This window comes from Haemaphysalis longicornis, unplaced genomic scaffold (assembly GCF_048455015.1).
Source record: "Haemaphysalis longicornis isolate Haplotype H1 unplaced genomic scaffold, Haemaphysalis longicornis Haplotype H1 scaffold_1, whole genome shotgun sequence".
Lineage (NCBI taxonomy): Eukaryota > Metazoa > Arthropoda > Arachnida > Ixodida > Ixodidae > Haemaphysalis > Haemaphysalis longicornis.
Genome location: NW_027526203.1, coordinates 421,103,220 through 421,112,692, shown reverse-complemented (window position 1 = coordinate 421,112,692; position 9,473 = coordinate 421,103,220). Strand labels below are relative to the sequence as shown.

General features: G+C 48.5%; 2 pseudogenes; both read right to left on the bottom strand.

Annotated features, from left to right (window-relative positions):
- Positions 1–563: 563 nt before the first annotated feature.
- Positions 564–4,089, bottom strand: LOC144161737 (ras-like GTP-binding protein RHO pseudogene; annotated as a pseudogene).
- Positions 4,090–5,256: 1,167 nt separating this feature from the next.
- LOC144161728 (ras-like GTP-binding protein Rho1 pseudogene) lies at positions 5,257–8,219 on the bottom strand (annotated as a pseudogene).
- Between the last annotated feature and the right edge of the window lie 1,254 nt (positions 8,220–9,473).

The following is a 9,473-nucleotide window of genomic DNA, read 5'->3' as shown; positions in this document are numbered from 1 at the left end:
GTTGCAGCCAGTGGGGTTGACCGTGACGCGAGAAGCGTTATCACCATCAACGAAAAACGCTAACTGTTGCAGACCATAAGGCTCGAAAGAAATCCGACAACTTGAACTGCTGCCGGATGCGCGACAATTCTGCCCTCGATGCGAGTGGGATATAGCACAAGTTGAATAAGCGGCAAAGCCTAATTAAAGCGCAGTGTTCACGTTTAGGGAGTAACACATTTGAAGGGATCTCAATAGAGCAAGAGGACAAAAGCGAGTTAACTGGTAAAATGGAGAATGAAAATGACATGGCGGATATGCATCGTAGCTGGAGGGGGAGAGTATATGTGCGTTAAAATTTTTCGAGACAATCTAGAAACAGTGGGAGAGAGGGAAGCTGAGGGCCAATATCAAGAAGCAAACAATTAATGAATTAATAAAGAAACTTTATGGGCATAAGAGTGGCGACTCGCCCCATGTGGGGGAGGCTGGGGAGAGGGGGTGAGGGACAAATGTGCGGGCCCCCGCGCACGAAGCGGCGAAAACACTGCTGTGAGAGATTGTCCTCTAACCCCCTTGTCTTTTTACACCGGGAACGGAAACAAAAAAAAAGTGTTCTTAAACTCCAGAGATGGACACACTCCGACTTTTTTGGCCTCGACTTCAAGGGCAGCCGTCGTTGCAGTCTCAAGAACCTCTCGCACTCCGTGATTGGTCTTGGCCCAGCACTCGAGGGGCCCGTAGGTGTTGATCTTCCTCGCCATGGTGCGGTCTTCCTCGGGTGCCACGGGCTTCTGTTCCATCTTGGCCAGCTCGCGCAGCGTGTGCGGGTCGTTCCGCAGGGCATCCTTGTTCCCCACCAGGATGATGGGCACGTTAGGGAAGAAGTGGCCGACCTCGGGCGTCCACTCCTCGGGGATGTTCTCGAGGGAGTCTGGAGAGTTGAAACTCATCCAGATGACGTCCGTGTCCGCGTACGACAGGGGCCGCAACCTGTCGTAGTCTTCTTGCTCCGCCGTGTCCCACAGTGCCAGCTCCACCTGCTTACCGTCAACCTCAATGTCGGCGCCGTAGTTCTCGACACAGTAGGCACGTAAACCTGAGCCGGTGGGGTCTCAGCTTTCAATACAATTTTCGTTAGCCGGGCGGATGGCTCGGTTGGCAGGCAGAGTGGCCAGCAGCGGTCTCGAGTTGCTGTATCGCGTTCCAATCCAACGCGTGGTACATACACAACGCCACGCGGCTGGAGGGGATGATGGTGGTCCATAAAAATGACGCACGTTCACCTGGCGGATTGGCCAAGAAGAGTTTGTTTTCTTCGTGTAAATGAGCCACGAGGAAAACGCAATCGCTTGACGGCGTCTTCACACAGCCCAGAGAACGCGCTCACCAAAATTCAAAATTTTTTTTGATCGCTGTTACAATGGCCGGGCATTCCGCTCTCGGCTCTCTGGCGACTTTCGCCTGCGAATGGCCGTTTTTGTCATCGGGTGCACCACCAGCAATGTTTCGATTCGCCTACCGGACTTCACCCCAATCTTCTATGCAGAGTTTATGGCAATAGTCATAACATTAAAAAACTTACCTCCCCAGATATTAAATGTCGTAATTGTGTCTGATTCATTAGCTGTTTGCTCCGCTTTGATATCCCCAAAATTCTGCTCTTCGCACATTTGGTTTTGTAGGTCCTAGATTGATTGATTGTGGGGTTTAACGCGCCGACGCAACGCAGGCGATGAGGCGCGCCGTAGTGGAGGGCTCCGGATTAATTTTGACAACACCTGGGGATCTTTATCGTGCGCCGAAATCTCGTACACACGGGCGTTTTTGCTTTTCGCCTCCATCAGAAAAGCGGCCGCCGCAGCCGGGAATCGAACCCGCGACCTCGTGCTCAGCAGCGCAACGCCTTAGCCACTGAGCCACCGCGGCGGGTTGTAGTACCTTCCCACTTAAGAGAAATCCGCTTGATATGGGTGCCTGGGCATAAGGGTTTATGTCTGAATGAAGAAGCAGACTCTTTAGCGAGGTCATCACTAGACGGCCCTCCGATCAACGTCTGTCCATTTCCCTCCATACTGGCCGGAGCACGGATCCGTCGGCATCTACATCTGGCGAGGAGGCAGGAGGATGCCATCACCTCCCTCGATGATTACGCCCATTTGGCATATGCGTGGGACTCCCGATGTTGCGAATCTCGCCAATGCGAGGTTACTTTAACTAGCTTACGTTGTAGAGTTCCGCAGCTCAACTTCTATATGCTCCGCGCTGGGCTCACCTCCTCTCATCATTGTGCTCTTTGTGATGAACCCGAAACCCTGGAGCATTTTTTCTTACATTGCCGCGGCTTCTCTTCAATGAGAAGAAAATACCTCGTGAAGCCAATTCACCGCCTTGGACTTACCCTTTCAATGCCGGTCTTACTGTCGTTTGGTGCCATTTCGCTTGGGTTTCCCCACAGGAATTTGGTTACAGCCGTCCACACCTACGTCTCAGAGACTAGGCGCCTACCCTGTTAGCCGCTCTTCTTGTACACAGACGAAATAAGAGCCTATTGCAAATTCCCGCATAGCCTTTTCTTGCAAATTCCTGCATAGTGCCCACTTTTCTTCTACAAAATCCTGCATTTGTTGTGCAATTATTCTGATCAACAATTTTTTTCTCCGAAATTTAGTCTCCTAAATCGGGCACATTAGCCCCAATATATCTCCCGATCCTGGCCAATCCCCCAAGTGGGTATGCGCCACAAAAAAAAAGAAACAACAACAACAACGAGCGATAACCAGTGCAGTGCCTGGACACGCAGGCATCTGGCTCAACGAAGCGGCTGACACTCTGGCGGGCATTGCATTGGTTGGCCCGGTGATGGAGGTTCTACAACCCATAAATTTTGTCACCTCGGCACGCTTTCGAAGATTAGGACTGCTACAAAGCATGGCGGAATCTGCGTACGCAAGTTCTGACCTCGAGCACCTTCGGCACTCATGGAAGTGCCGGATTAGTCAGTCACGAGCTTGTGAAGTTACCCTCACCAGCTTCCGGTGTGGTGTCCCAAATTTAAATTATTACTTGTATCGCTGCAATCTGGCCCCTTCACCACTCTGTGCATTTTGTAACGAATTAGAAACAGCTGAACAGTTTTTCCTCTCCTGCCGACGGTACTCCTCCATACGAAAAAGATACTTAGAAAACAGCTTTAACAAATTGGCCTTCCCACTGTCTGTTCCTCTGATCTTATCGTTCGGGGCGAAGGCACTGGGTTTTAGCAGCGCAGATCTTTGCTCCGCCGTGCACTTGTTCATTTCGGAATCTGGCCGTCTCCCGTGCGAGCCCCAGGCCATGCCGGGCTTCCCTCAAAAAGATCCCAGCGTGTATGATCGCTGCTATCAGTGCCTTCCCCCCCACTGCATCTCCATCGCCAGCTTCCCTTCTTGTTTTATTTCTCTACATACTTTTCATGTTTTCTTTCCTTTATTTTTTATTTCATTTTATGTTGGTTTCAACACTTCCTGATGCTACGTCTCAGAGCAGTTTTTTTTTTCTGTATATATTTCCCTAATATTTTATTTAATTCCTTAAATGTGTTTCTTTAATTACTTTGTAATTTCTCTCTGTGAGCGCCCCTTTCCTGGCCAATCCCCCTAAGTGGGTATGAGCCATCTCTTTTGCCACCACCACCACCACCACCACCACCACTGCAGATACTGTGACCAGGACTGTCCACCGCGCCAATCGTGCGGTTGTGTGGCTTATGTGCAAACATGGGCCTCTGTGCGCTCTTTTCTGTGAGCCACCAACCGGTGCGACATGTTCCTGTCATTGGGAATACTTCCAGTAAACATTGCGAACATTTTGAGCGCCACAAATGTTTCAACACGTTAAATGAAATGTTCCCACAAGAAATTAATTTATACAACGGAAGGCTGTGGAAACATCTAAAATTTGCGATCATTTTTAGCCACAAAAAACCCGGCTATAGAGACAACACAGTGGTTAAGTAAGGATTATATCAACGGAAAAAGCTGAATAGGGATTTCGTTTAGCCCATTTCTAAAACACAATCGCAGTCAAGCCGTAGCTACTCTTTACCACATAATGGAAGTTGATGGCCATGGAGAATTTATCGCCTTCTTTATTCGCTCATTCGGTGCGTTCTTCCGATCTCTCCATCTAGATGTACTTGGCGAGGGCGACCACCTCTGCCTACTTTAGGCTCCTGGCATGGGCACGTTATGTTATAATATGCTTCCGAACTTCCGAAAGAGCCACCTCCTTTCAGCCGAGTTTGAGTTCACGCTGGAGGAACTTGTGGTATGGAATGCCTCGTATCATGGAACGCTTGCTAAAGAGCCATTTCTAAGTGCGCCGTACGCCGGCTTTTTTTTTTTTTTAATGTGTCGTATAAGGTTTATAAACCCGCATATAAAATACCTGGCACGCGATGCACTGAGTCTGAGGCGGAACGAATAAGGCTGCGTGATTGATCGGTCCAACCCCTACCTGTGCCCCGCAAGCAGCGTGTGATAAGCTGGCTGATTTCATAGTGCAGCTTCGTTCTTTAGGTAGAGCAAGAATAGAGGAAAGACACACGTTGAGGTTTTATTGATAGAAGCACACAGCAAAGCGAAGGGCTAGCTGCCATCCACTATCGATGGCTATGTTATTATTTAGGCGCTTGTCCCTTGGTTGGTTAGCTCTACACGAGTGCACCTGTGAAGTTTTTTTTACGGCACTGGCACGTGTTTTCCCCCAATAAGCTTCAGTTGGAGGTGTAGCTGCAGGGGAACCACACGCCGTCCCATCCTTTGTTTTTCCCGCAATTGAATCAGTGCATATCAATGCATAAGCCAAGGAGCTTGTAGGAGCAAAGCGGAGCTAGATTACACAAGGTGCTTTTCTAAGTCCTACGGAGGCAAAAAAGCTGCTTCAGCCTGTTGAATCTGGGATTATTTTTCTTTATACAGACTCAAAACTACCTGAACGGTGAAGCTTTATTGGAATAAATTAGGAGAGATGTAAAGGGAGGGAGGGGAGAGGAAGTGAGAGAACCGAGTAACGAAAAAAAAAAAATAACACGGCCAATACGTACGGTCTTCAATATGTGCCCCCTCACACGAAGGGCGTACCCATACAAACAGTTTGAGAGCAGCTATACATACAGTGTAGGCACAACAGGAATAAGGCTCCGTGATCTTGTAAATGATCGCGGTATCAATAAATAAACAATTAATGAATGAATAAAGAAACTTCATTGACATAATGATATTATGGCGACTCGGCCTAAGTGGGGGCTGCTGGGGAGTTGGGGGAGAGGGAGGGGAGGTGCGGTACAGCGCGCACGATGCGGCGAGGGATGGTCCTAACACCCTTGGCTTTTCGAACCGGGAACGGAAAGAAAAAAAGTGTTCTTAAACACAACGATGACAACGATCCCACCGCTTCTCGAGGCCGCAATGCGTTGCTACGATCAAGAAGTCCAAGCCCAGGCCGTCCAGCAGATCTCGGCGGCCCTCGAAAGGCAACGACCGAGCGAAACCGGAGGGAGGCTGCCACCCCAAAACAGGGGCAGGCGCAGTCGACCAAAGGGAGTAGTGAGGCCGCGGCCGGAGTAGAGGCGCCAACAGCCGGGAAGACGTCATGGCCGCGTCACGGTGACGCCTTCCTTACATGGGAGGGCTAATCGTTCTGCAGGCATTTTCAATAAAGTTGCTTCGCTCGCTCGTTCTTAAACTACAGAGAAGGACGCATTTCGGTTTTTTTTGGCCTCTTGACGTGGAGGGCAGCCCTCGTTCCAGTCTTAAACAACTCGCACACTCCGTCCTTGGTCTTGGCCGACCACTCGAGGTGCCCATAGGCGTTGATCTTCTCCGCCATGGTGCGGCCTTCCTCGGGCGCAACGGGCTTCTGCATCACATTGGCCATCTCACACAACGTGTGCGGGTCATTTCGCAGGTCCTCCTTGCTCCCCACCAGGATGATGGGCACGTTGGGGCAGAAGTGGCGGACCTCGGGCGTCAACTTCTCGGTGATGCTCTGGAGGGAGTCTGGAGCGCCAATACTGAAACACATCAAAATGACGTCCCTGTCCGGGTACGACAGGGGCCGCAACCGGTCGTAGTCCTCTTGCCTCGCCGTGTCCCACAGTGCCAGCTCCACCTGTTTCCCGTCAACCTCAATGTCGGCGACGTAGTTCTCGAGCAGTCGTCACATAAACCGGGGCCGGTAGGGTCTCAGCGGTCATTACAGTTCTCGTTATCCGGGCGGTTGGCTCGGTTCGTAGGTACAGTGGCTGGCAGCGGACTCGGGCTGCTGTCTCGGGTTCCAATCCAACGCGCGGCACGCAACGTCACGAGGGTGGTGGTGATGATGGTGGTCGATAACAATGTAGCACACTTACTTGGGGGATTGACCAAGATGAATTTGTTTTCTTCATGGAAATTAGCCACGAGGGAAAAGCAATCACCTGACGCCGTCTTCACACCGCCCAGCCAGCACGCTGTCCGAAATTTTCTTTCCTTTTTCTTTTCTTTTAATACCGAGCCCACTTTCTGTCTGTCCCTTAGTGCGAATTTCCTGGCCAATCTCTCTGAGTGGGTATAAGCCAATCTCCTGGCACCAACCAGCCAATTTTTTTCTTGATTGTCGTTAGAACCATAGCGTTTCTTACAATATACACTAGAGAGGAATCTGGCGCTAGAGTCTATGCGGCTCACGTCAAGGCCGTCTAAGTCGTCATGGACCGCCATTATACATTGCGCTCGCCTTAGTTTCATCATTGGCTTGGATTGAAACGTTTTAGTGACCGCAAATTTAAACAAAGTGCCACAAAAACGCGAAGAGTAGTGCGCAATTATCTATGTGGAAAATAAAAACAGGCTCTTTTAAACGAAGGAAAAAGAAAGTAAAGCGTATTTTTGCGGAACGGTTGTGCTTGCTATTCCGCACGCCAAGGTTGTAGTTACGAACAATCTTAATATTTGGGGGGGAAACTCATCAGAGACTCTGATTTTATTAATTTTACCATTATTTCAAATAATAAGTTGTTTGAAGAGTTTGTAAAGTTTTTTGAGCGTGCCTATGAAAACTTTGCCTTCGTGGTGAACCGATGCACCGACCGTCAGCTAGTTTAACAAGAAAAAAGAAAACGTGGCGTTAAACAGTCGTGGACGATGACAAGATAAAACGCATACAAGCACCCGTATCTGTTGTATCTTGTCTGCGTCGAAGTACGTTTTGTTTCTTCTTTTCGTCGGCTACAAATTTCGCGGCGCCATATTACCCGCTCAGTCATACGTCCTTCGACTGCGGCATGAGCAACGTCAGGTGCGATCACGTACTGCCTGCTGTTTCACCGTACACGGCTGCCGCAGAACAGACAGAATTTCGGGTTCCTTGTAGCTCGCAAACGTGTTAATGCATAGTGAAGAAAGCAAATCCCAAAAACCGCTGATGAAGTACCCAATTATCATGCCGAGCCCAAGGAAAAAAGGGGGGTCTTGCCATGAACCCCCACGACGACGTGGCTTACCAGGCGCAGTTTACTCTCTGATATACTTACTAAGAAACCCTATGGTTAGTGGTTAGAACAACCGGGCATTAGAACCTTGCTCATTGTTCTAATATATATATATATATATATATATATATATAGTATAAGTAAAGAGTCGGATACACAGCAAGAACAATAACAAACAATGTTTACTTACGTAGCGGCAATGGGACTTGCCTTCATCAGAGTAAAGTTACATGATTATGGTGTCGCAAACATTGAACACATTTCTTATATAGGTTTGCATAAAACTGTAAGAAGGAATGGAAAATGTTTCGCAAATGGAGATTGTGCATGCTTCCCCCCCCCTTTTTTTTTGTTGTTGTTTGTTTGTTGATGTTGTAACGTAGGCGTAGCCTGACTGTATGCACACTCTCCATTTGCGAAACATTTTCCATTCCTTCTTACAGTTTTATGCAAACCTATATAAGAAATGTGTTCAATGTTTGCGACACCATAATCATGTAACTTTACTCTGATGAAGGCAAGTCCCATTGCCGCTACGTAAGTAAACATTGTTTGTTATTGTTCTTGCTGTGTATCCGACTCTTTACTTATACTATTTCTGCGCGCTTTGTGAGTTTATCTTTCTCTAGATTTATATATATATATATATATATATATATATATATATATATTAAGCACTGACCAAGGCAGGGACATTTTCCTCAGTGGCCTCGCTCGCCGCGCACATCGTCGTCCACGCTATCATCATCGGTGTGCTCTGGGATCTCTGCGCTCGACCTGAGCTCGCTAGCCTGTCGCTCTCTGCGAGATTCGCTTAATAAACCGGTGCCCGACGAATATATATATATATATATATATATATATATATATATATATATATATATATATATATATATATACAGTCTAGTCCACTTATAACAATATCCAAGTGCCAAGAAAATCCCATCGTTATAACCGATAATCGTTATAAGCGGGTCGGGAAAAAAAAAGCCACAAGAGAGATCAAAACATTTTATTAGCACGCAAGTGAGATAGTGCCACTACTCGTTTGCAGAAAAGCCATAGTCAGTCAGCTTTGACTGCTTCACGCGAAGCTGAAGCACATCTTTTTCGAGAGCCTCTAATTGCTCCACATAGCTGAGCGGGAGGTCCTTCGCGAAAATGAAGTCCCGTAGGGAATGTATCATTCGTTGGGCCTCGTGCGATGACGGTACCTGGGTAGGATGCTCAGCCGCGTCGTCGTCGTCGTCGCTCTCACCGCTGTCCGCTGAAACAGTGAAACTGGTGAAACGTTGAACGGAGGCAGATGCGGAGAAAAAAAAGCACTCAGTTCGGCGCGCAGAAAAGGTGAGGGAAACTTCCGAGCTGCGAGCAGTGCGAGCCGAACTGGCCGAACCAGCCGAACGTTGGTTCGGCCGGACGCGCGGACGAGGCCAAAGCAGCGGCTCCGGGAGGGGAGTCGGGAAGAAAAGCTGCTCCTCCTCTCGCTTGGCGCAGTCGACTCGTTTTCTGAGGGGTGGACGGGATGCAAGGCGCGTCGCGTGCTGTCGGCGCCGAGTGCCGGCGCCAGCGCCGGCGGCAGCTCCCATTTTCGGCGCGCGCGGTAAGCGGATTCAATCGCTATATCCGATATCGCGGCTCGGGAGCATCGTAATAAGCGGGTTATTTTACCATAGAAAGCATACAAAATTGGACGGTGCAATCGTTGTCCATCGCTATATCCGATATATTGTTATAAGCGGTATCGTTATAAGTGGATTCGACTGTATATATATGTGTGTGTGTTTTTCTAATTTCAGTGATAATTCAATCAATCAATCCTTTATTCGAAGAAATTAAAATAAATAGTGTGCTACAGGGACAGAGACTAAAGTCTAAATCGACTGACGAGGACTCTGTCCCTCTGCGGTTCAACAGCGTTGCGTGTACATTTTACGCAAAAGATATAGACAGTTTGAGTACAGAGCAAGTACAGAGAAAC